This window comes from Heterocephalus glaber, unplaced genomic scaffold, assembly GCF_053883595.1.
Source record: "Heterocephalus glaber isolate CG9 unplaced genomic scaffold, H.glaber_assembly_v1.0 deba00001457, whole genome shotgun sequence".
NCBI classification, from domain to species: Eukaryota; Metazoa; Chordata; class Mammalia; order Rodentia; family Bathyergidae; genus Heterocephalus; species Heterocephalus glaber.
Window position 1 is genome coordinate 47,487,176 of NW_028258305.1, and position 26,351 is coordinate 47,513,526.

A 26,351-nucleotide genomic window follows, 5' to 3' on the forward strand; every position below is an offset into this window, starting at 1 on the left:
TGACTATGGATGGTTAAAGGTTGTATGGTGGTGAAGAGCCCTGGTTGTGGAGAAGGGGCAGTCAATCTTCCTGGGGTGCGGAAAAGGAACAGTCAAAGAAAGCTTCAAAGCTGGTATTTGATCCGAGCCCCAAAGGAAAACACATTGGGAGCAAAGAATCACCCATTTGTCTACTTACGTCTCAGGTTATAGTCTCAGACATTAAGGGGCATGAGGATGTGCATAAAACACTCCACTTCCTTCATGTGGAGAGTGAACCTGGCCACAGAGGGTCTCCGGGACCGGCGTGTGGCACTGCAGCTGCTGGGTCTGTCCCCGGACTGGGCTGGGAGCTGTCGGGCGGCCTCACCTCACATCCTGCCGTGCCCTGGCTGGGTCCTGGGCCAGGCTGTTGCACTTGGCCTCTCTCCACCCCCAGGGTGTGCTATTACTCAGAAACTCCCAGCTGTTCCCAAGGCCCACACTGAGTTTCCAAACAAAACCTGTGCAAACAGATCTACTGTGGCAGCTTTGGCCGCGTTTGGCAAGTGCACAATCCCACGGTCCACCAGCAGGCTCCGGAGGCTCAGCTGCTCCAGATGCGAACGGGGCCTGGGCTGACACTGTCTCTGGGGCACATCCAGGAAAGAACTGCCCTGGAACTCATTGGTTCTGTGCTGTTCTTCTGGCCTCATCCAAACCAAAGGGAGCTGATATTTTTGTCCCTTTCCTGCAAACACTGACTCATGGCTGTGCAACCACACAGCAGGGGAAGACCCCACCCCAGGGGATGCGGGCTGCCCATCATGCTTTGGATGGGGAACGCAGTGTCTGCGCAAGACCCTCTCCCGTCTCCCCCTGGTCACACCGATCACCCTGTCCTCTGCGTTAGAACCTACCCTTGCCTGGGCTCCTCCTGCCACCCCACATTCCATGCTCTTGTTCTCGTTCAGGTACTGCCCCTTGCCAGACACATGTGTACAGTCTCTTAAGTCCTCTCCCTGCCTGTGCTGTGCAACCTCTTAGAAGGATTCTGGTGCAGACTCACCTTTCTAAAGGAACACTTCTGGTGGCATACTTCCCCTGCTCAACACCCTCCTGAGGCCAGCCTGCCTCTGCCTGGCGCCCTGACACCTTAGCCTGGCATCAACACTGAAACTTTCGCTGCCTATTCATGGCACAGAGATGTGTTTTGGGAGGGGCTGTTTGGCCAAGGCCTGTAGGTGCCGGCCCACCCTGCCCAACCCTATGTCTATATTTCCAGAGAAGAATGATGGGAAGAGGGATGCACCTCCCACCACTCCGCCAGTCCCTGTTGGACTGAGGCTTCCATCTGCTCCCACCCCAGGTAAAGGAGCCAGCGGTGTGGAGGGAGTGAAGGCCCCAGAATTCAGATGAATCCTATGGACTTAGAGCTGGAAAACCAGAGATCATTTACTACATTAATGTAGGAAGAAACCAAACCCCAAAAGAAATGCCTTGCCTGAGGTGCCACAGTTGGCTTCCACAGAGCAAATCAGAACCAGCCCCTGACTACCATCCTGCCTTCTTCCTTAGGTGTTCCAATTGCCAAGCTCAGGTGTGCCCCATTACCCTTCACACCCAAGTCGCTTGTCCAGGAGCTGTCCATGGCTCCCCACTGTGTTAAAGACGAAGGTTGAATCCTTTATGTGTATTAAAATCATCCACAGTATGATTTCATTGCGCCATCCGAATCCACTAGTGCTAGAGATGATATATGTGTATGCAACCCTTTTGTGAAGGTTATGGCAATATGTGTCAAGAGCCACACATGTGCTTTTACCTTGTGATTCTACTTCTAGACTCCTTCCTATGAAAATACTTAATATAGAGAAATCCATATGCATAAAGATATTCATTATAGCAATATTTGTTACACAAAACTGGAAAAACCTAAATGTTTACCACTAATGAAATTTTAAATTAAATTATGATATATGTCCACCAGATGAACTATTATATAATCATGATATGTGATGGCTACAAAAACTATGAAATAGCATACAATATAATTACAAGATGTAATGATAAATAAAAAGGATGTAAAATATATGTAGAATATAATTACAATCATATGACAATGCATGTAGAGAAAAAAGACTGAAGAAATTTAAATTTAAATAACTGTTGTATGGGATTTTAAAAAATTGTCCAATGCTTATGCAACTTTCATTGTATCTAAAGCTTATCTTTTATAATGATAAAACTTTTAAGGGCTTCTTCATTACTTGCTATAGGTTAAAGGACCTTAGCCCAGTGTTCAAGGTCCTGGCATCTTGTCCTAACTCCTCCTTTCTATCCTCATTTCTGGAACTTTTGTTAAATTATCCTTACATTCTAATTAGGCTGGTCCTGGGTTGTGTGCTAGGCAAGAAGGAGAATGTGGAGTGAGTTTCTTAGTTACTTTTTCATTGCTAGCACAAAATATCTCACACCCAAAGTTAAAGGAGGAAATGTTATTTTAACTTACAGTTTGTAGAGGTTTCAGTCCATGGTCAGGTGGCTCCAAGGCAGGGCAGTATGGCTGTGGGGCATCACAGAGGAGAAACAGTCCATGGCAGGGTAGGCAGGCAGTGAAGTAGCAGCCTCACTTTCCCTTTTATTCCATTCATGTTACAAGCCTATTCATTGATGCCACCCACATCCAGGTTGGGGCTTCCCACTATCTATACCCAGAACTATGCAAACTAACCAGTGGACTGATGTAGCTACCACACACCCTTAGCCTATATCCATACACCCTAGATCTAGCCACTGAAAAGCCTACTGTCATTTTTTTGTGTGTGTGCCCATACCTATGGTAAAGTTTAATTTATAAATTAGACATGGGAAGTGAACAACTAATGATAAAATAGAATAATTATTAAAAATATAAGTTATTTACGATGTATGAATGGTTTACTCTGGAATTTTGCATTTAATACATTCAGCTATGGCTGGCTGTAAGTAGCTAGAACTGTGGAAAGTGAAACTGCAGGAGAGACTACTGTTCATATACATACGTATGTATGTTTACATATGTGTGCATGCATTTTATATGTGAGCTCAACACTATGAAATCCTTGAGAACATATATCTTGGTTTACCTTTCTGCTTGTCCCAGACAAACTTTCTGAAGGTACAAGGGTGCCCATCATTGTTTATGATCAATTTACAACAGGTTCTTCAACTTGCCTATTGTTGAGGCCCTTGTGAAAACCCAGGTTCCTGTATTCTTCCCTGCAGATCCTGATTTTTCCCAGCCTAGCAGAACACAACCTACAGATCTGTCAGTAAACCTCCCCTTCTTAAAGTCATAAGAGCAGTCTGGTTTCACATTGTCCTCTACTAAAATAGCACATATTTAGGAGGGGAAATTCCAAGGCTAGCTGACCAACCCTCTTGTCTTCCATCCTTCACCTTTGGCCCAGGCCTGAGAGTAGAAACTTGTAGTTGGTGTGGAAAAATAGCAAGATGAAGTTTGTCTCTGAGAGACAAGAGCAAAGGCAAGAAGAGAAACTCCCTGATTTTTAATCAACACTGAATCTCTCTGTTACACTCTATGAACTGCAAAAATTCTTTTAAAAATCTCCCAATTACTTAAACAAATTTCAGCATGAATCTGCAATATGGAGCCAGTTTCTACAAAAAGATCATGAGCATACGAAAGAAATACTCTGTAAGGGACTGGATTAATTCTTAGACATAATAACAGACATAATGAGTTCCATGCACTGGGTGACCATGTGTTAAGAGCTAGGCTATGGGGCTGGGGATTTGGCTCAGTGGTTTCGCCGCCTGCTGCACAAGTGCAAGGACCTGAGTTTGATCCCCAGTAACAAAAAATAAAACCAAAGAGCTAGGCTATGTCCAAGCACAGATGAAGGAACCAAAGCTCCAAGAGGTTAAGTGAACATCCAAGGTACACAGCTAGGGAAGTGGCAAAGCAGCTCAAAGCACCTGGGCTTTCAAGGCTGCCTTTCTATTACGCCATTGTGTACCGAATACCTAATCAGGGTCAGGAAATTGTGGGTTCTCAGTACACAGTGGATAAATGACTGCATATTGCACAGATTAGGTTCCTGTTGGTTCTCAACCCAGTATTGGAAGACAGACTATTCCAAGCAGGTTGTAGGAGATTTAGAAGAAATGTTTTGATTTTTTTTTAAAAGGAAAAGACAATGAATGAAAGGTATGAAAAGAAAATAAATGAAATAAAAATTGAGAGGAAAAGCTCAATGATTTGGGTTTTATACACAGAGTGGAAAGAGCGGAAGGCACTGCTCCAAAAGCGCCTTCTGCTCATGGAGCGAGGAGGAGTATGGTGAGGAGAGGACCTACAGCTGGGGCCGAGTGGAGCCTGGGTCTCATGCAGTGGCCTGAGACTCACTGGGCAAAGGGGCTGAGTCTTGTGGAATAATTGACCATGGGGGTTTGGACGGCAACCAGGGCTGACCGCTGAGGAACACTCAGGGAAGGAATGACTGCAGAGCTCCCAGCGGCTCAGTGCACGGTGCCTCCGTCCTCTGCTCCCTGCACATATATCATCCAGCCTCCTGCCAGGCAGCTCCTCCCCGCCCCAGCCCTGTCTATCACAGCAACTGGAAATGCCATTATCTGAACAGGGGCTTGGTCTCAGTGGATAATCTGACATCATAGACCGTGATGGATCATCTCGGACCATATGCCCTGAAAACACTCACGCTTTTCCTAAGCCAAAGATTGTGTCACCTGCACTCTTGTCTCTGCACTGAAGCTGCTGTCACCAACAGGATGGGCTCCGAGCGAAAGCATGGAAGGCAGTAGAAACCAGTATGGGCACTGTTCACTGAGAAACCAGCCACACCTGGTGAACCACGGCCAGCAGGGCGTGGACCCGAGGCCTTAGGTGCTCCTTTCTCACTATGCCTTCCTGTTGGCTTTTTTGCGCTCTGGCTTTTCCTTGGAATCAAACAAAATCAAATCTCTTCCTTTTCAGCCAGTTTGAATAGGTGACTAAATAAAATCATTTTTTAGAGCCTGCCATACATTAAAAACACAAATAAGTAGAGGAGAAAGCTGTCTACCTAGGGATGACTCTACCTTACTTCAAACCTTACTAGGGTGATCACAAATTTCCCTGGATTCCCGTGGTGCTCAGGTCTACATTTGGATCTCTTCTTACTCTAGAAAATATAAAGCAGAAGGAAATTCTCAACTGACTTCCAAGGGTATAACTATATGAAGTTTTGGATTCTTTTTCTGCAGAAGATACTACTGCGGGGTGACAGCACACAGCCCTCTGGTCCGGCCAGAGCAGTGTTGGGGTCCAGTGTTCTGGCTGTTGCAGCTGACAGCGGCTCAAGGCCCCTGCGGATGCTGCACTGCAACTGTCTCTGCCCCCTCTCATTTTCTGACCTTCTCCGCGTGGGGAGCTGGCTACTCAGACTCACTGCTGTGCTACAGAACCCTCCACGCCTCACCGAGGGCCTGAACTCCAGGGAAACTCCCTAGGTGTTTTGTGAAATCCAACATTTGCTTGAGAGCGTAGAGGGCCACAGAAACTGCTGTGAGCAGTCAGAGCGGCGATGAAGGACCCAGCTCCCGCTGCCGGTGAGGGAGAAGGCTCTTGTGGTGCTGGAGCTGAGAGGACACCAGCTGGGGCAGCACCTTTTTTCTGATCCATGCACACCAGGCTCCAGGGAACCCGGAGCCTCACTGATCACCAGTGCTGCCACAGGGAGGCGGCTGCCACCAACGCGTGCTCCAACACGCAGAGGAGGCCGGGTCACCGAGACACGGAAGGGTTTCCGGGCAGGCAGACAGTGCTGCTGCTCCGTGCGGTCCCCAGCCAGCTGGCAGGTCATGAAAATATGTCTTCTTTTGTTTGAACCACCTTTTCCTGTTGGTTGATATCTTTTCCTCCAAAGAAGAGCACATTACCTGTGGACCCATCCAAGTTACAGCTCGGCTGTTTGTTACAGTACAGGAACATTGCTCTTAATTTATTGCTAATGCCTTTTCTTTGGGACAATTTTATTATACAAATTTATCATTATGAAATAAAGTTTAAAATTCACAAAGACTTAAGTGGAATTTAAAATATTTCTTATAATTATTACACAATAGCATATGGATTATCAAACAGCCTGGCGTAGAGGTTACTAACAGACATATTTACAGGAAAAAAAAGCACACATGAAATATGGTTTGGCCAGGTTTAACACACACAGAATACACTTTAATACTTTCATATGGTCTGAATAATATTCCCATATTGATTTTTTCCTTGTTTCTACCAACTCCACAGCAAATGTACGACAATGGCTCATTGATTTATTGCGAGTGTAGCAATGGGTTTATAACGGCATGAATCATGCCGATTGCTCAATTCACCACATGCCTTAATAAAAATTTCTCTTTAATAAAACTGAGCTAAGGCAAATATGCCCAGAGGCTGGCCTGACATTCCTTATACATTACCCTGCCCCAGGAAATTATTGCCATATATTTTACAGCAGCTACAGTAGGCTCGGGGATCGGGATTAAAATGTACTAACTACTGTGATATTTAACAGAACTCCTGTGTTCCCAGTTAACCCTCACAGGTACGAAATGAGCGGAGCAGTCGGGAGACAGCGCGTTCCGAGGATGGGCCACTGGGAGGCAGGCAGTCAGGGCTGGAGGTGGCCCGTGAGGTTCCATGTGTGTGCGTGTCCCAGCCCTTCTCGAGTTGGTGTGACCAGTGAACGGGAAGGCAGCAGTGCAGTGCACGATAAACCGCAGCCTCCAGGTGGGCACCCAGGTGGCAGTGGTGTCGCCCAGAGGGAGCCACACGCCAAAGCCCTGTGAGCTCTGCCTCCGCAGGACCCACCTTGTGCTTGTGAGTGACTGTGCCTTGCAGACAGATGTTGTCCTCTTCATAGAGCGGAAGGGTTTAAATTCAGTCGTCCTACCAGAGCTAAAGTACTCTCTTGAAAACTATGGATTGTTTTTATCTTCTGTAGTAAGAGCCGAAAAAATGCCTCGCACCACACCTGCATTCTGTTAGAAAAAACAAACCTGCAGAGGGAGAAAGTCGGCATGACGACTGTGGGCCCTCTAGGGACTCTTCACCCGCTCACTGTCGCTCCGAAACACTGTGACCGGGCCACGCATGCGCTGTTCAGCCCGCGCAGTTGTACTGGGCCAGCAGACCACGAAGGCCTGTGCACCCCTGGTCAGCCACTCGGGGCTCAGCACAGACGGCCGAGGTGCGGACCCATGGAAAGAGCCAGGCAGCTCTGGGCTCGCAGTATGATTGTGGGCCAGGTACTGATTCCCTCTGGGCCTCTGTTTCCCCATCTGAAAAGTGGGGGTTACACTGCTGAAGTGACAAGCCTAAAATCCCCGGCCCCGTAATAGGCTTTCGAGCAACAGCCCCGCTGCAGCCCCGTCCGTGCTGGACAGGCCCTCCCCAGCTGCAGGGAGACTGGCTTCTGCACGGCCCTCTTCTCCTGCCGTCCTGCCCGCTGGGAGCCAGAAGGCCCACAGGGAGGGCCTGGTCCGCCCAGCAGTGCTCTTCGCCCCCGAAGCGTGGCCCTCTCTCCAGCGCTCACTCAGGTGGGGCTGGGCACACGTCGGTGTTGGGAGGAAGAAGCTGTGCTTGCTTCTCACAGCTTTGCTCCTCTCAAATTAAACACCAGGCAATCGAAGTAAACGACTGTGTGAAGAAGTGATGCCTACATAAATGAATTAATGAGACACAGTCACAGCTCAAAGATTGCCTCCCCAGAAGTGAACTTGATAATAAGTTTTGAAAATAAGCGAAGAGTCGGAGACGTTGCTGAGAGCCAGGGCTCACTTCACAGTTCGGAGCAGCTGCCTGTGAGGTGGAACAGCACAGCTAATACTGGGCTGGTTTTAGGCACTGGTCACTGCACACCGGCACTACGCTAACCACTCCTATGCCTCAGGCCATCCGTCCTGCAGCAGCTCTCTGACATGTGTGCCTCAACTGTTCCCACACTGCAGCCTAACGCGCGGAAGCTTAGGTAAAATAAGCCTGCCACGGTTGCACACTTACCATTGGCTCTGCTGGGCTTTGAACCTGTGTCCCTGATTCCAGAACCAGTGCTCTTGCTCCCACACTGCACTGAGCGAAGGGGCGCAGGCCCTGGTGGCCGCCAGGATGGCCTTCCCGGAAGGAGGTCACGTTGGCGTGCAGGGTGCAGCTCTGTGCTGTGCACAGTGCACTTTACCTGGTGTCCACAGGAGTTGACCTCTGGAGCCCATCTTTGGACTCTGCCTCTTCTTCCTTATGCTGACCCAACAGGGCAGCTGGAAGGAAACCCACTGCCATCATCCAAGAGCTAGGCTGTCGGGAGGATAGAGAAATCCAGGGGCAATTGCAGCCTTACCATTCATAAATGGCTTTACTGGGAACTCTCTTGACACTGAGCTCTAACTACAGCATTTAAGAAAAGCCGAATTTAAAAATAAATAAACTGGCTGACCTGCAGACATTTTACATATGTATTTAATAAAAGAGATTTTTCTTTTGGTAATCTTTGGTAATCTCTGAAATATATCAGCTGCAACCAGGAACATTGCATCCCAAGTTGTGATTCAAGAAATGAAGCAGAAATGTATGATGTAATTCAAGGGGCAGAGCTGGCACACAGCCATTAGGGCCCCTGTGGTGCTGCGGACTTCGGGCCACAGGCCTGTGGTTTGGGCTCCTCTCAGCCCCGCCTCCCTTTCCTCTGAGGACATGTTAACCCAATAGCGTCACCCTTTCAAAAATAGCATTCTTGAGCATTTTGCCCACAGATGAAGATAACTCAGGGCAATCTTAGGAAAAACTGTGAGTTGCTTCTTCTCCCTTTCCACTTTCTCATTGACCCATCCCATGATGAGTCAGGCCCAGCGCTGATCCACAGCTTTCCTGGGCAGGCTCTGGACCCCTGGGGTCCTCTGGGGTGACTGGAGCCAGAGAGATGAAGGGGCCTTCCCTGGTCACAGGTTGTGTTGTCGGAGCTACAACTAGCTCTGAAATCCCTGGGTTTTCTGTTTTGTTTTGAAGGTCACCACAGTCAGAGCTCCTAGGCAAAGCATAGTTTTCTCTGCACATGTGACTTCCATGAAAGTGAATGAGAAAGGGAGGGCAAAAACATTCTTCTATAAGATAATTTTCTTCTCTTCCCATCTCACTTTTTATGGCACTTCTTTGGGTTTCTTTTAAAAACAGCTTTTTGAGCTAGGATTCACATTACATATAATTCTCCATTTTAACCACTGAAAGTGAACAATTCAGTGAATTTTGGTTGTGCAACATCGTTCCATCTAATTCCTGAGCGTTTTTCATCACCTTGAGGAACCTGCTTGTATTAGGCATGCCCTGCCCTCCCTCTCCTGGGAGAGCCTGGCAGCCGGGGGTCTGCTGTCTGTCTCTGGGAGCACCTATTCCGGATACTTCGTGTAAATAGAATCACGTATTGTGTGCCTCTTTGTGACCAGCTGTATCTGTGGTATTCCTTTTTATGGCTGAATAATAATCCATTTATTATACTACATTTCAACACCACTCATCAGTTGATGGACATTTGGGTAGTTTCCAATTTTTGACAATTAATGAATAATCCTTCTATGAACATTCATGCATGAATTTTAGTTTCCATTTCTTTCAGTGCTCTTGGGATAACCTAAGGAGTAGAATTTCTGGGTCATGTGGTAATTCTACATGTTTGCCCAACTTATCGAGGAAGTAGCAATCTACCTTGCCAAGTAGCTGGACCATTTTGCATCCTCCCAGCAGTGTGTGAGAGTTCCAGTTCCTCACATCTTCAGCAGTGCTTATTACTGTCCAGGTTTTGTTTTGTTTTCATGAGAGCTCTGCTAGTGAGTACGACATGGTAGCACATTTTGGTTTTGATTTGAAGTTCCATCAAGTCTGATAATGTCCAGAATCTTTTTGCTTGCCTATTGGCCATTTTTATTTATTTAAAATCAATTTTTATTTTTTAATTGTCAAATAAAAACTATATGTATTTATCATGTGTGCATAACACGATGCTTTGAAGTATGTATACCTTGTAGGGTGGCTCAATTGAGCTAATTATCATTTGTATTACTTCATATACTTACTTTCTGGGGACAAGAGTGCTTAAAATCTATGCTTAGTGTGTTTTCAAAATAGATAGTCCAATGGCTATTGGAATCTTATACCTCCTACCTAGCTGAAATTTTGTACCCTTTGATTGCATTCTCCCCAACCCCGGATTCCCAGGCCCCAGAGTAGTGGTTTGTATAGTATGTTCCCCAAAGTTCACATGCTAATGTCATGCATGACAGCCTATGGCTCTACTGGGATATGTGGGCCCCTCAAGGGGTGCCACTGAAGGAGGTGTTGGGAAGGAGGCCTCTTCTTTCTCTCTTTATTAGTACAGTTCACATCTGCAGCTCATAATAATTGCATTCACCATGAGGAGCTGGTACACGTACATAACACCTCCTAATTCTTTTTACAACACCTGCCCCTCCTTTTGCCTGGCTCTATCTTTCCTTTTTCCCTCAACTCCCCTTTCCCCTCCATTATTCTCTTGGTCCCCTTCCCATTTGAGAGAGATCTGTGTCCCCATTTCCTCTTATCTAACTTTTATTTTGTTTTTCATATTTTAGGGTTTTCATATAAGAGAAAGCATGTGATATTTAAGGTTGTGTGTCTGATTTATTTTACTTAACATTATGGTCTCAAGGTGCATTCATTTTTTAAAACAAATAACTCAAGTTTATCCTTCTTTATGGCACAGCAGTATCCTGTTGTGTTTAAATACCACAATTTCTTTATCCATTCATCTGTTAAAGGACGTATGGGCTGCTTCTAAGATTTAGCTATTCTGAGCTGTGGTGCTGCAATAAACATGCATGTGCGTAGGTCACTGTAATATGATGTCTTTAACTCTTTTGGGAAGACAACTAGAAGGGGAATAACTGGGTTATATGACATTTCTAGTTTTAGTTTTTTGAGGAATCTCCTTAGTGATTGTATTAGTTGACATTCCCACCAGTAGTGTAGAAGGGTGCCTTTTCCCCTGGACCTTGCCAGTACTTGCTATGATTTGATTTCTTGATATTGGCCATTCTTTATGGGGGTAAGATGGAATCTGAGTGTTGTTTTAAGATGCATTTATCTAATGTCCAATGATATTGAACATTTATTCATTTATTGAACATTGAGTATTTATTGGCCATTTGTATTTCTTCTTTTGAGAAGTGTCTATTCATTTCACTTGCTGGTTTTTTACTTGAGTCTTTTATTTGGGTGAGTTTAATTGTTTGAGTTCTTTATATATTCTAGATATTAGTTCTCAGCTGACAAAATTTTTTTCACATTCTTTAGGTTGTTACTTCTCTCTGTTGGTTGGTTCTTTTGCTGTGCAGAAGATTTTTAATTTGATAAGATCCCATTTGTTGATTCTCAGTGCTATTTCCTATGCAACTGGGGCTCTGAAAGTCTTTGCTTACATTTTTGTCTTCCAGAGTTTTATCTATTCTATCTTCCAGCAGATTAAGTGCCACTGTTTTAACATTTAGATCTTTGATCCATTTTGATTTTATTTTAGTATACAGTGAGAGATAAGGGTCTAGACTCAGCCTTCTGCATGTGAATAGTCAGTTTGCTGAGCACCATCTATTAAGAAAGCTATCTTTCGTCAGTATATGTTTTTGGCCCCTTTGTCACAGATCAGATAGCTGAATGTGTCTGCGGTTGTTCTGCCTGCTCTGGTGTGTTCCATTGATCCCCAGGTCGGTTTTTGTGCCAGTACCATGCTGGTTTTATCACTGTAGGTTTGTATTATAACTTGAAATCTGGGATTGTGATGCCTTCCACTTTACTCTTGTTGTCCAGAATTGCTTTTGCTAGTCTGGGTTTCTTCTGATTCCATATGAATTTTAGGATTGTTTTCTCCACTTCTGTGAAGAATGATGTTGTTATTTTGATTGGGATTTCTTTAAATCATTATATCAGTTTTGAAAGTATGGCTATTTTGACTGTATTGGTTCAGCCTTTCCAGGAACAGGAGGTATCTTTCCATTTTCTGATATCTTCTTTGATCTCCTTTTTCAGGGCACTGTAGTTTTTATTGTAGAGGTCTTTCAGTTCCTTACTTAAGTTAATTCCTAAGTACTTAATTTTTCTTGGTGCTATGTGAATGGTATTTATTTTCCCTGATTTCTTTCTCAGTGAGTTCATGGTTGGTCCATGAGAATGCTATTGGTTTGTATGTGTTGATTTTATATCCTGCTACACTGCAGAATTTGGTTATCATTAATCTCATAATGTCTCAGTAAATTCAATATTAAAATATTTATGCAAGTTTTTCTTTTCCTGACGTGGGTCTACCTTCCTTTGGAGGCCTCTGTATGTGATAAATAAGGATTTATCAGGTAGGCTTCAAGTGGCTGCCCACAGAGTCAGGTGTGGAAGAGGGCAAAGGGGCTGTCTTGGAGGATGAGATGGAGGATCCAGTCAAGGGCCAAAGACCCGGAGCTCCCTGCAGAGTGCCACACAGGCCCTGTCAGGAAGCCAGAAGGCCTGCACTGGAAGCCTGGAGACAGACATCGAAGTCCAAGTCCATGGCAAAGACTGTAGCTGCTCCACAGAAATAGGAGTGGAATTTCCTTCTTTCTCTTTTTATGTCATCCAGGCTACAGGCTCGTTGGCTGGTGCCACCCACACCCAGGGCTGCTCTTCCCTTGTCAGTGAGCCCCTCACTGGGACACACCCAGAGCTGTGCTGAGCCGATCACCGGCGTGTTTCTTGTTTATGTTGACACCACAGTTGACCATCACAGGAGTACTGGTGTTAGGTCTTTCTTGAAGTATTTTGTTCCACTTATTTTCTTCATGTTTACCATGACCATAATTTACAACACTCTAGTTAAAATTTGTACTAACATAATTTTAACAGTATATAAAATTTTGCTTCTATTTAGCTTGGTTTTCCCTATTTTGCAACATCTTTATATATTGTAACATAGATTTATAATTATTTTTTTGTGCAGTTACGTTTTAAAGGATATGGAAAAAAAGATGTTATAAACCAAATGATAACAATGTTGAACTTTTTCTTGTCCCAGGTACCACCTTTACTGATGTCTTTCATTCTTCCTTTGGGATTCAAGTTGTTGTCTGTTGTCCTTTCTTTGCAGCCTCAACTCCTTTTATTTGTTTTGTAGAACAAGTCTGCTAGTATTAAGTACTCATTTTTTCTTTATCTTGGAATGTCTTAATTTCTACAGTAATATTACAATGCTTCTACGAAGATACAGCTTACAATGCCATATAATTTGTCTATTTAAGTTGTACAATTCCACAGTCTTCAGTGTGTTCATATCTATGCATGACCATCACCATAGTCAACTTGGGAAACTTTTCATCGCCTGAAAAACCAGCCATAACACTGAACTATCATTCCTTTCTGGCTTCTTTTAAATTAATAAAAAATTTCATTTGGCTAATGATTTTTACTGTGTCCTGGGCCCAGAGATTTGCCTCCTTTCGAAAGCTGAATACTCTCACACGTGCACACAGGCCGTGTTTTCCTTGTGCACCTGTCAGCAGGTTCCTAGGCTGCTTCACTTTGACTGCTGTGGCTGATGTTGCAGCGGACACAGGAGTGCAAACAGCTCCTGAAATGATACTGCTACTTCCTTTGGATGTACACACAGGCTGAGCTGAAGAACACATTGCAGTCTTTAAGTGCTGCAAGCTTTTAAAGAAGAAAAGAAACAGTGGGATGTGTGGAGTAGCAGAAAGAGGCCTGGATTTGGCTTTTAAGCCTTTAATATGAAAATAATACTCTATTTTTAGTGAACTTCTCAGGGCCTTAGTTTCCTTAATTACAGTATAAATATGGTAATAAAACATGCACTCACAACCTTGTAAGGTTTTGAAGAACTCCAGTGATATAATGGATGTAACAATGATTTCTAAATTCTAAAATGCTTCACCATATTAGTTAATATTATAACCGAGTTGAGACAAATGTCCCCTATCTTTTGTGGAAAGGGGATTTGGCATTAACTGTGATTGTTGTATAACTTTAGATAAGCAGACTCACTTAGACCAGAGTAGGCACTCTGGAATTTTGAAAAATGAATGATCTAATTTCTTTTTGTTTTTGTAAAATTGTCAGACAAATTGTTTGGTGTTTTTCTTTTTCTTTTAACATCTGGTTTTCTTGGTTCCATCAGAACTAGACATACCAAAAGAGCATAAAACATATTTTGGGGATATATTTGCAGACACAAGTCACTTGGAACTCTTCATGCATTTTATGAGTTCTTATCTCAGATCGGCCCAGACAATTAAGTCTCTCAATATTCCTCATGCACAAGATGATGTAGTGATCAGGTGGATCTATTTTATATTCAGCATCATTGAAAACTTGTTGAGACTGTGCTGGCCCAAGTCCTTTACAATAGAAGGACAGGGTGGAAGTTGTTCAGATCATTGGCATGGGTGGATGGTAGGAGATACACTCACTGGATGCCAGGGAAGACCAGTTCTGCCTCTCTCGACTGGCCTCTAGCCTCCGTGAGCACCTCTCTCCCTCACTCCCTGTGAACCATGGCCTGAGGTTAGATGGCATCTGATCTGTAGAAGCAGGTGTCGTGCTAATGGGAGGAAGTTGTGTCCTGGTGTTTCCCTTCCTTCCCTGCAGGCCAATGCCACTTATCCCTAAACTAAGGCATGAGCATCCAGTCAGCTAGGGTCTGTCTCACTGCGCTCAACTCCATTGACTCAGTTGGACCTCTGAGGAGAGATTATATTCTTAGCCACTTTTCCAGAGTGCCACGTGGTCTCAACAAGGAGGTGTGAAATTAATGTGCCTGACCAAACTGCTGCTAAGTTCACCAAGAGGAGTCTCAGCCTACAAAACAAGTAGTCAGTGCCTGGTGTTCAAACCCTAGGTGCTACATAAATGGATGGAGGGAGAGCTGCCCACTGAGCCTTCGGCAATTGGCATTCAATCATTCTCTCAAATAATTAGAAAGATACTGATCACATGCTGTGGACTGGGCACTTTCAGGGTCCTGGGATCTCGGTGGGGCCCATTAGTGGTTCTTGTACCCATGGTGCTTATAATCTACAAGTGGAGAGAGAGTAAATTAAAGGATAATTGTTCACGTAGAAAAGTACTAAGGCTGTAAGTGCTCGGAGGCAAAGGCAGGCAGTGCACCGATGGCAGGGAAATGGTGGATCCCATTCAGCCTGAGGGTGAGGGAAACTTCCTTGAGGAAATGCTGTCCAAGCTGAGATCTGCAGAGAGAGGGTGAGTCAGCTCAGGAGAGTGTTCCAAGCAGAAGCCATTGCTCAAGCATTCTGCTTCAGGAGGAGCCCTCAGGGGTCTGAGCAGCTGAAAGAAATTGTGTGGTGTGAAGTTAGAACAAAAAGCGAAGTGATGCTTCCCAGGGTTAGAAAAAAGTAGAGTATAAGTCAGCTTTCCTGTTGCTGAGACACAATACCAGATACCCAAAACTTAAAGGAAGAAAGCTTTGATTTAACTCATGATTTCTGGGAGTTCAGTCCATGACCAGCTGGCTCCAAAGCAGGGCCTTCCTGGCAGAAGGACGTGGTGGAGCAAAGCTCCCAGAAAGCAGAGCTGGGGAATGGTGCGAGGGAGGAACAGGTGAAGAACTGTATATGGTGCCCCAGGTCATGTCTCCACACCTACCCAGAACATGCCCAAGGGTGTGCTTTATTAATCTGATGGGAATTTCCTGGTCCAAGAAAGCTGACACATCAGGATTAAGGCTCACACATAGTCAGAGGTCGGACCATTAAAGGCTTTGTGTCTAGGATCCAAATTCTGGTTTTTACCTAATGAACAATGGGCCAAAAACAAAGAGAGCACCCTTATATAAAGTACAGGGTGGGTGCAGTGATAAGTATGAATGTGGGGTCCCCCACTGGAGGCTGGTATTGTACTCAAGGTGGAGCAAGATGGTAGCTTAGAGAAACTAAGGCAGTGGAGGGGGTAGGCAACAGATGGGAGCTGGGTATTATCCCAGAGGATATGACTAGGGCCTTACAGGTTAGGAGGAGGGAAAACATGGATTCCAGAAGGGCGGAGCCTCGCAAGAGTTTGCGATATCCAATGTGCAAACGAGCCACTTCCGGCTAGTGCACTCCAGTGACAGTGGCATCCCAGCAGGTGTTGGATTACTGCCTGTCAAGGGAGTCACAGAAGGGACTGATTTGTGTGGAAGACTGGGCTTGATCAGGGAATTTCAACTACTTTTCAAGAAGTGCTTTTTAAAAAATGATTTTTTATAGAACTGCATCAAATCAGAATTGTGTGTGTGCGTGTATCAGACAGAAGCAGTGCTGCTTTGCTTCTTGAAGCCCCACCTCTTAGCCTTGACTCTCATGAATGTGCTATGGCACCTCCTCAGAATTCCAGGGGCTTCTACGATCCTTATCCTTAGGACACGACATCTAAGGACCCCTGATTCTTTTTACTGCCACAATTCTGTGATCATTTCTATAGATGAATCATTCTTATTTGAGATGCACCATTAGCTATGTTTCTTGTCTTTGTGCTTTAATTCCTGAAAAGTGGGATTTCGCAAATTCGGTTCAGAATGTTTTAGCCCAGAGTTTAGTTTAGACCTGTCTAAACACATATTTTGACCAGTTACAACACATAAGTGATTGCCTCCCCCAAAGGAAGACTGTTTGAGATCTGGTAATATAAGTTTTAGATACAAACTCCTTGGAATCAGAGTGTATGACGATGAGGAAGTATAGCATTAAGTAACCGGTTCCAATGACTTTGATCAGCATGTGTTTAGTGTGTTATGGAACTGTGTGTTTCTTTCAACACATTCTGGTATGGAGGATCTTTTGAAGCTCACATGTAGGGAGTTAATCTTAACTGGGTTCAGTGATTTATAACAGGGAGAAAAATACTCTTGTGAAGCCAAAGAACTAGTGATTTTGTCCATCAGCCACTAATAAAATTAGAGACATGTCAAACAGAATAGCTGCCTCACCAAGGTCACTGATTGCAGGTGCAAAACCTCACACTTATTCATCAGCTCTAAGGAAAAATGGCAGATTTGATTGGAAAAAGGAAACTTATGTTTTGATCAGCCTCTCTGTTGTATATATCCTCAAAGCAAAACACATACTTTACAGAACAGACAGACAACAGTGAGCATGGCCATTGTCACCTCAGCTCTGGTAGCCTCGAGTAAGGGCAGGCCTGGCCTGCACCCCTCGGGGATGTGTGGGGAGTGGGGTGGCCAGGTCACGTGGGAATGCTTTGAGCACTCTCTTAGAAGCAACACAGCAACACGAGTACATTGGAAACACATAGGGTCAATTTCTCCAAAATGAGATGTAACATAATCCCATTACATAAGTTGAAAATACTTCATACAAAGCAAAGAAGATCATGTTTTGTCAGGGCACATACAAACACATGTAGGAGTTCTGGGATGAAATTAAATGAGAATAAAGACAGTTGTCAAATGATTAGCTGTTGTACAGTGTAAAACCTAGTGATGGGGCCGGGGATTTAGCTCAGTGGTTTCGCCACCTGCAGCACAGGTGCAAGGACCTGAGTTCGATTCCTGGCACCAAAAACAAAACAAAACAAAACAAAAGCCCCTAGTGGTATGTGGGAGACATGTACAACGTAAAATTTTGAAATCAAGAAGAAATTGATTTCATCTGCATCTGTGAAAATATGAGGAAACGTCTCAGAGGAGGAAGTACTTGGGCTGTCGCAGACTACAGAAAATTTGGAGAATTCGAATGATATAGTGTAGCAGCTCTGGGAGGTGAGGTGACAGGCGCAGTCAGGGCACACGTCACACATGCTCTGCTATGCCACGTGAGCAACTTGTGTTTCACCCCAGAGGGAGTAGAGCTAGTTGAGGTTTAAACAGAAGGAAAAAAAGAAGAATTAATATACAGACCATTGTGCTAGTCAGATTTCCAGTCCTGCAACAAAATACCTGAGGCAATCAGCTTAAAAGGAGACAAATTTTCTGTTGACTCAGAGCTTTGGAGGCTTCAGGTCATTCATGGTTGATCAGCTCCACTGCTTTTGGGCCTTAGGTGAGGCAGTCCAGGAGGCAGGAGTGTGGAGGAAGCTGATCTCCTAATGCAGCCAGGAAGCAGAGACAGGAAGAGGAGGGGCTGGGTGCATTCCTGATGGCCTAACTTCCTTTCCTCCTTTCTTTTTTTTTTTTTTGTATTAAATTCTTTTATTGGTACATTGTAGGTATACAACACAATTACATTTCTCATTGGGAATTGTACCTTTACATAATGCATCTTGGTTCTTATTTTTTCCCCATTCCTATCCCTCCCTTCACGCCCTCCACCTTTCCCTATTTATAAAGACTTTATTTCCATTTTTTCCATTTCTCATCATTTTTCCTTTCCCTTCTTTCCTTTCCTCTGGCCCTCCCACTACCCCTACCCCTTTGGACCTTTTCTTCCTATTTTGCATTATCGATTATTCATTCTAATCATTGGTACATTTTAGTTATACAATATAATGACATTCATCTTTGGAAATTTGCACCTTTACATAGTCTCTCTTGGTTCTTATTTTTCACCCTTGCCCAGCCCTCCATTCAACCCCTCCAGTCCTCCCTATTTACAAAGATTTTGTTCCTATTTTTCCATTTTCTCATATTAATCCCATTCCCTTCTATCCTTTCCCCTAGCCCTCCCACTTCCTTCCCCTTTGCCCCTTTTCTTCCTATTTCACATTACCTATTATACATTTAGTCCTTATTTACACTTTCAGTTTCTCACACCAGAGAAACTATTCGGTATTTACACATGTGTGTCCTATTTATTTCACTTAAGAGTATCGCCTCAATGTGCATCTACTTAGCTATAAATGTCTCTAATTTCTCATTTTTTACACCTGAGTAGTACTCCGTTTTATAAAAAAACCACATTTTCTTTACCCAGTCTCCAGTTGATGGGCATTTGGGCTGTTTCCAAATTTTAGCTATTACAAACTGTGCTGCTATGAACATGGGTGCACATATATCACTGTGGTATGATTCTTTTAATTCTTTGGGGAAGATCCCCAGCAGTGGAATAGTGGGGTCAAATGGGACTTCCAGTTCTAGTTCTTTGAGGTATCTCCATACTGATTTCCACAGTGCTTGCACCAATCAACACTCCCACCAGCAGTGGAGCAGGGTTCCTCTTTCCCCACAGTCCTGGCAGCATCTATTATTGGTTGATTTCATGATAGCAGCCATTCTTTCTGTGGTGAAGTGGAATCTCAGCATTGTTTTCATTTGCATCTCTCAAATGACCAGTGATGTTGAACATTTTTTCATGTATTTATTTGCCATTTCTACTTCTTTGTCTGAGAAATGTCTGTTCATTTCAGATGCCCATTTTTCAATTGGGTCTTTAAATTTGGGAGGTCTGATCTTTTTAAGTTCTTTATAGATTCGAGATAGTAGACCTTTGTCTGAGGAAGAGCAGGTGAAGATTTTTTCCCACCTTGTGGGTTGTCTCTTCACACTGCTGGTGGTTTCTCTTGCTGTGCAGAAGCCTTTTAATAAGAAGAGATCCCATTTGTTGATTGTTTGCGCTAGTTCATGGGCAACTGAGGTTTTGTTTATAAAATCTTTTCCTACACCAATGTCTTCAAGGGTTCTACCTAACCTCTGTTCCAACTGGTTCAGAGTTTCTATTTTAATATTTAGATCTTTAATCCATTTCAATTTTAGTTTAGTGCATGGTGAGAGATATAGGTCTAGTTTTAATCTTTGGCACATTGAAACCCAATTTTTCCAGCACCATTTATTAAAGAGGCTATCTTTCCTCCAGTGAGGGTGTTTGGCTCCTTTATCAAAGATGAGATAGCTGAGTGTGTCTGGCATTGTTTCTGAATCTTCTAATCTGTTCCACTGGTCTTCAAGTCTGTTTCTTTGCCAGTACCATGCTGTTTTTATCACAGTAGCTTTGTAGTATAGTTGCAGGTTGGAGATTGTGATACCCCCTGCCATGTCTCTGTTATCTAGAATTGCTTTTGCTATTCTGGGTCTCGTCTTGTTCCAAAGCAATTTTTGGATTGTTTTCTCGAGGTCTATGAAGTATTCTGCTGGGATCTCAATTGGAATTGCATTAAATCTATATAGCAGTTTTGGAAGTATGGCCATTTTCACTATATTAATCCTTCCTACCCAGGAGCAGGGGAGGTCTGTTCATTTTCTGATATCATCTTCAATCTCTCTTTTCAGAGTACCATAGTTTTCAGAGAAGAGATCTTTGATTTCTTTCATTAGGATGATTCCTCGGTATTTCAGTTTTTTGGATGCTATTGTGAAAGGAATTATTTGCCCTATTTCTTTCCCAGTGAGTCTGTCATTTGTGTAGAGAAAAGCTATTGATTTTTGTGTGTTGACCTTATAACCAGCTGGCATTCTTAGTGTCTTCTATATAGAGTATCATGTCATCTGCAAATAATGACAATTTGACTTCTTCATTACCTATCTTTATTCCCTTTATTTCTTTCTTTTGTCTAATTGCCGTGGCTAATGTTTCCAGAACTATATTGAACAAGAGTGGTTATAGTGGACATCCTTGTCTTGTTCCTGATTTTAGTGTGAAGGATTTCACTTTTTGACCATTTAGTATGATATTGGCTGTTGGTTTTTCATAGATGGCTTCTATCAGTTTGAGGTAGAGACCATCTATTCCAATTTTTTGTAGGGTTTTTATCATAAATACATGTTGGATTTTGTCAAATGCTTTTTCTGGGTCTATGGAGATAATCATATGGTTTTTGTCCTTGGCTCTATTGATATAGTGTATTACATTGATTGATTTGTGTATATTGAACCATCCCTGCATCCCTGGGATGAATCCCACTTGATCAGGGTGTATGATCTTTTTGATGATCTTCTGCATTCTGTTTGCCAGTATCTTATGAAGGATTTTTGCATCTATGTTCATTAGTGAGATTGGCCTATAGTTCTCTTTTTCAGTTGGGTCTTTCTCTGCTTTGGGGATCAAGGTGATACTTGCTTCCAGGAATGAATTTGGGAGTATTGCTTCCCTTTCAATTTCACTGAAGAGTTTAAACAGTAGTGGCAGCAGTTCCTCTCTAAATGTCTTGTAGAATTCAGCAGTGAAGCCATCAGGGCCTGGGCTTTTCTTAGTTGATAAGTTTTGAATTACATTTTCAACTTCATTGGTTGATATTGGGTTGTTCAGAATTTTTAGGTCTTCTTCGTTCAACTTTGGCAATTCATATGTATCTAGGAATCTGTCCATTTCTTCTGTGTTGTCCATCTTATTGGCGTATAGGTTCTGGAAGTAGGTATTGATGATCCTCTGTATTTCTGCTGGGTCTGTTGTAATTTCACCCTTTTCATTCCTAATTGCATGGATTTGGGCCTTTTCTTTCCTTTTTCTGACAAGGTTGGCTAAAGGTTTGTGAATTTTGTTGATTCTTTCGAAGAACCAACTCTTGGCTTCATTGATTTTTTTGTATTGTTCTCTTAGTCTCCATTGCATTGATTTCTCCTCTGATCTTTATAATTTCCTCCCTTGTATGAGCTTTGGGGTTGTCCTGCTCTTCTTTTTCTAGAAGCTTGAGGTTCAGCATCAGGTTGTTTAATTGGGCTTGTTCTGTTTTCCTAATATGCGTATTCACTGCTATGAATTTCCCTCGTAAGACTGCTTTCATTGTGTCCCATAGATTCCAATATGTTGTATTGTCATTGTCATTTAATTGAAGGAACTATCTGATTTCTTCTTTAATTTCCTCTGTGACCCATTGGTTATTCAGAAGTGTGTTGTTCAATTTCCACATGTTTATGAAATTTTTTGAGTTTCTTTTGCTATGGATCTCCAATTTCATCACACTATGGTCTGATAATATACAGGGGATAACTTCAATTCCTTTGCACTTACTTAAACATGTTCTATGTGTGAGTATGTGGTCTATTTTGGAGAATGACCCATGTGCAGCTGAGAAGAATGTGTATTCTGATTTTGTAGGGTGGAAGACTCTGTAAACATCTGTTAAGTTCATTTGTTCAAGAGTTCAATTGAGTTCTAGTATTTCATTACTTATCTTTAGTCTAGTTGATCTATTTGTGACAGTGGGGTGTTGAGGTCCCCCACTACAATTGTATTAGTGCATATATGACTTTTCATGTCCATTAGTATTTGTTTTATACAGTTGGGTGCACTAGCATTTGGTGCATAGATATTTATGATTGTCATCTCTTCCTCTTGGATTGTTCCCTTTACAAGGATGTAGTATCCTTCTTCATCTCTCTTAATCAGTGTTGGTTTGAAATCTACTTGATCTGCCAAGAGGATAGCTACTCCTGCTTTTTTTTGGGTTCCTGTTGCATGGAGTAATGTTTTCCACCCTTTAACTTCCAGTCTATAAGTTTCCTTTTGAATTAAGTGTGTTTCTTGTATGCAGCATATTGTTGGATTTTGCTTCTTGACCCATTCTGCCAGTCTATTTCTTTTGATTGGTAAATTGAGACCATTAACATTGATGGTTATAACTGAAACGTATTGACTTGTCATTGTCATGACTTTTTCTTTTTGTTGGGTTCTCCCCCTTTACATTTAATTTCTTGTCATGCCAGATGGGTTCATTCTGCTTTGCTCCCTGGTGTTGTGATCCTCATTGTCTGTTCCTTGGATATTGTGTAAAATTCTTTGGAATGCTGGTTTGGTATTCACGAAGTTCCTAAGGTGCTCTTTGTCATGAAAGTATCTTATTTCTCCATCCATTTTGAAAGACAGCTTTGCAGGGTACATCAATCTGGGTTGGAGGGTGTTTTCTTTTAGGGCTTGGAATATGTCACTCCAAGCTCTTCTTGCCTTGATGGTTTGTGTTGAGAAGTCTGCTGTGATTCTGATGGGATTTCCTTTGTATGTGATTTGTTTCTTTTCTCTGACTGCTTGGAGAACTTTGTCCTTCTGTTGTGTTTCTGGAATCTTAACAATTATATGCCTATGTGTAGATTTTTTTTTTGATCAAGGCTATTTGGAGTCCTATATGCCTCACTTATCTGTATGTCAAGCTCTTTTCCCCTGCTTGGGAAGTTTTCTGCCATTATTTCTGGGAAGAGATTTTTTATGTCATCTCCACTCTCTCCTGTTTCTTCATTGAGCCCAATCAGTCTTATGTTATTCTTCTTTGCATCATCTAGCAAACTGCTGGATTGATTTCTCATGTTCCCTTATAATTTTGAAGCAATTTTTCTTTTCCTGGTCACTAATTGCAATCTTATCTTCTATATCTGAAATTCTGTCCTCACATTGGCTCATGCTGCTGTGTAGACTTTCAATGGAGTTTTTCATGTCCTGGAAATCTATTTGCTTCTGTTTTATGGATTCCATTTGTTTCTTCTGTTGGGATTCCATCATGTTCCTGAGCTCCTCTCTAGATTTATTAATCATGTCTTGCACTAGGGGCACAATTTCTCCTGTTATCTGAGAAATTATTTCTGATTTCATTTTTTCCAGATCCCCTTTTTTTGCCAGTTCAGTGGGTCCAGATGTTTGAGTATCAGAGTGTTCCATCTCATTTCCCTTTGGGGTTGCTGTAGGTGATCTGGACGTCTGGTTTTGAGACTTATTTACGTGTTTTCTCATTTCGACTGGGGCGGGGGGCTCTTAGCGCCTGCACGGATTTCCTCCTCCAAGCTGGGTGAGGCGGGACAGGGGCCGGGAGCAGCAGTAGGGATGGTAACCCAAAAGCCCTTTCCTATGGATTGGGAGCAGCGGGAGGGATGGTGGCCTGGAAGCCCCTTCCTCTGGGCCAGGAGCAGTGGGACAGAAGGTGGCCCAAAAGCCCTTTCCTCTGGGCTGGGAGCAGCGGGAGGGATGGTGACCGGGAAGCCCCTTCCTCTGGACCAGGAGCAGTGGGATGACGGCTCAGAAGCCCCTATCTCTGGGCCGGGAGCAGCGGGACTCAGTACCTTGGTCTGGTGGTCTGGTGTCCTCTGCGTCTTTGTAGTGTGGAACCAGGTGGCTGCCTGTCTGCAGCGGGCTGATTCGGCGTATTCCGCATGACTGGGGACCTCGGTAGGGCATTGGCAGAACTGCCTGTCTGCAGTGAGCTGATTTGGCGTGTTCTGTGCAACTCAGGACCTTGGTAGGGCGTGCACAGACCTGCCTGTCTGCAGCGGGCTGATTCTGCATGTTCTGTGCGACTCAGGACCTCAGTAGGACATGGGCAGACCTGCCTGTCTGCAGCTGGGTGATTCGGAGTCTTCCGCGCGACTCAGGACCTCCCTAACTTCCTTTCATAACCCCGCCTCTTAGGGCACCTTCCAATAGCACCACAGTCTGGCAGCCTCACTTTTGACACATGGGGCTTTGGGGGACTTCAAGATCCAAACTGTAGCACTCCACTTGGGAGGCCAGGAAGGACTGCATTGAAATAGACAGATGGTAGATGGATCGACAGATATTAAGCGAAATATTTGAAATAATCTATGGAAGAGAAGATGAGTATGTGAATTAAAGAAGTAACAAAAGGGATGAATGCTGGGCAAAGATGTGGGCGATGCTAAGTCTAAAGTTAGGACATTGTGACTGATAGAAAAAAATATCGGAAGGCAAAATACCTCAGGCTGGCCCCAGGCTTCTGCTTTGCATAACTGGATGAATGAGAGGAATAGGCTTGGGAAGGGGAGGGTCAGTTCACGTTAGCACTTGTTGATTTGAAGCCCAGTGGAGCTATTCAAGCAGGGAAGGGGTTGGTGATCAGGCCTTGTTTTGAACACAGTGGCTGCAACAGTTATAAATTTGGGAATTGAGGCGGAAGAAGCAGAGTTGCTTCTGTTTCAAATTGTCAGGGGGAATATGTAGAAGGAAAAGAAAAAGCACCAACCATTCCTGAATACAAAGGAATGAGTACAGAAAAGAGGAATAAAGGGAGACATTCAAGGTATAGTGAAGAATGAGAGCAAGAGAAGATGAAATCTGCAAAGCAAGTGAAAACTGGAGGAAGCGGAGTCTTCAAGGCCTGGGCAGGCGAGCACTCGTTGATGGGTAGGAGAGGCCCCTTCCCGCTGACGTGTGTCCACCCGCGAGTGCTCCTGACAACAGGCCTGGCCTCACATCCTCACTATTCTCCTTCTGCCCTCTCCACCTCCCAGACCCACTCGGTCACCTCTTCTGTGACACTTCTTTCGCTTCTACTCCCCTCATAAGTTACAGCCAGATTTCTTGATTTAGAATTTAAATGATACCACTTCACTTCTCTGCTCATAAACTTTCAATCACTTCCCTTTATATGTAGAAAACAATTCATGCTATACCACAGCCTACAAGACCCTGAGGATCCACCCCCACTGGCTCTGCAGCCCTTCTCAGCCCGTCTGCTCCTTTGGGCTCCCTTCTGTTGCTGAGACTTCACAGGCGTTTCCCCCAAATGTTAGCATGGCTTGTCCATTCTTGTTCTCGGTGACTCTACTCAAACATCAGATGCTCAAAGTAGCTTTCCCTGACCACTCTACCCCCCATTACTCTGTCTTGACTACTCTATTCGTCATATTGTGTTTCTTTCATATCATTTCTCATAATGGGAATGAGACAGAGCTTGACTCGTGCCAATATAAATGCTATTTTATGTCTTGCACTTAACCATCTCAGTAGTACTACAAGGTAGATTCCTGGATAAGTCTCAGTTCTCAGTGGAAAATGGAGCTACTACAAACGGTACAGGAAAAGGAATGAGTGTGGGGATCCTCAGAGGGAGGGTCTGGAAGAGCAAAGTCTAGAAGCCAGAGGCAGAAGAGGTTTAGAAGCAGAGGCATGGGAGAAATCAGCAGGTTGTGGGCTTGTCTTGGAAAAGTCTTGACCATGGAGTGAGGCTTGTGAAGAAATCTGAAGGTTGCTATGTCTGACTTCCCTGAGTCCTGAAAACAATCGCCTTTGCTTCACTTCTGTCTTCCAAATGCACATGAGCTTCTGTCAATGGGAAGTTCTGAGGAAGGGCACCCCAAACAGTCCCATTCTCAAGCTTATGAAGAACATACCGTGATGGAGCCCAGCCAACAACAAACTGAGCGTAATGATATTATTATCCCCACTTTTCAGCAAAAGAAACTAAGGAAGAAACTGGTAAGCAATGTTCACAGGGCATAAAACTAGTAAGGAGAAGACTCAACCATTCTGGCCACTGGAGCCTTGGGGCCATGTGCCTTCAATGCTGAGTCCCGTGGCCGCAGGGACCTGCCTGTCTTGTCTCCAGCACCTCTTGCAGTGCTTAATACCTAGAAAGCATGCATTGAAATTATTGAAAATAAATTAATTCGAGACTGAAAATTGAGTAGTAATAAGCAATGGTAAGGTTATTAACGAGCATAACCAAT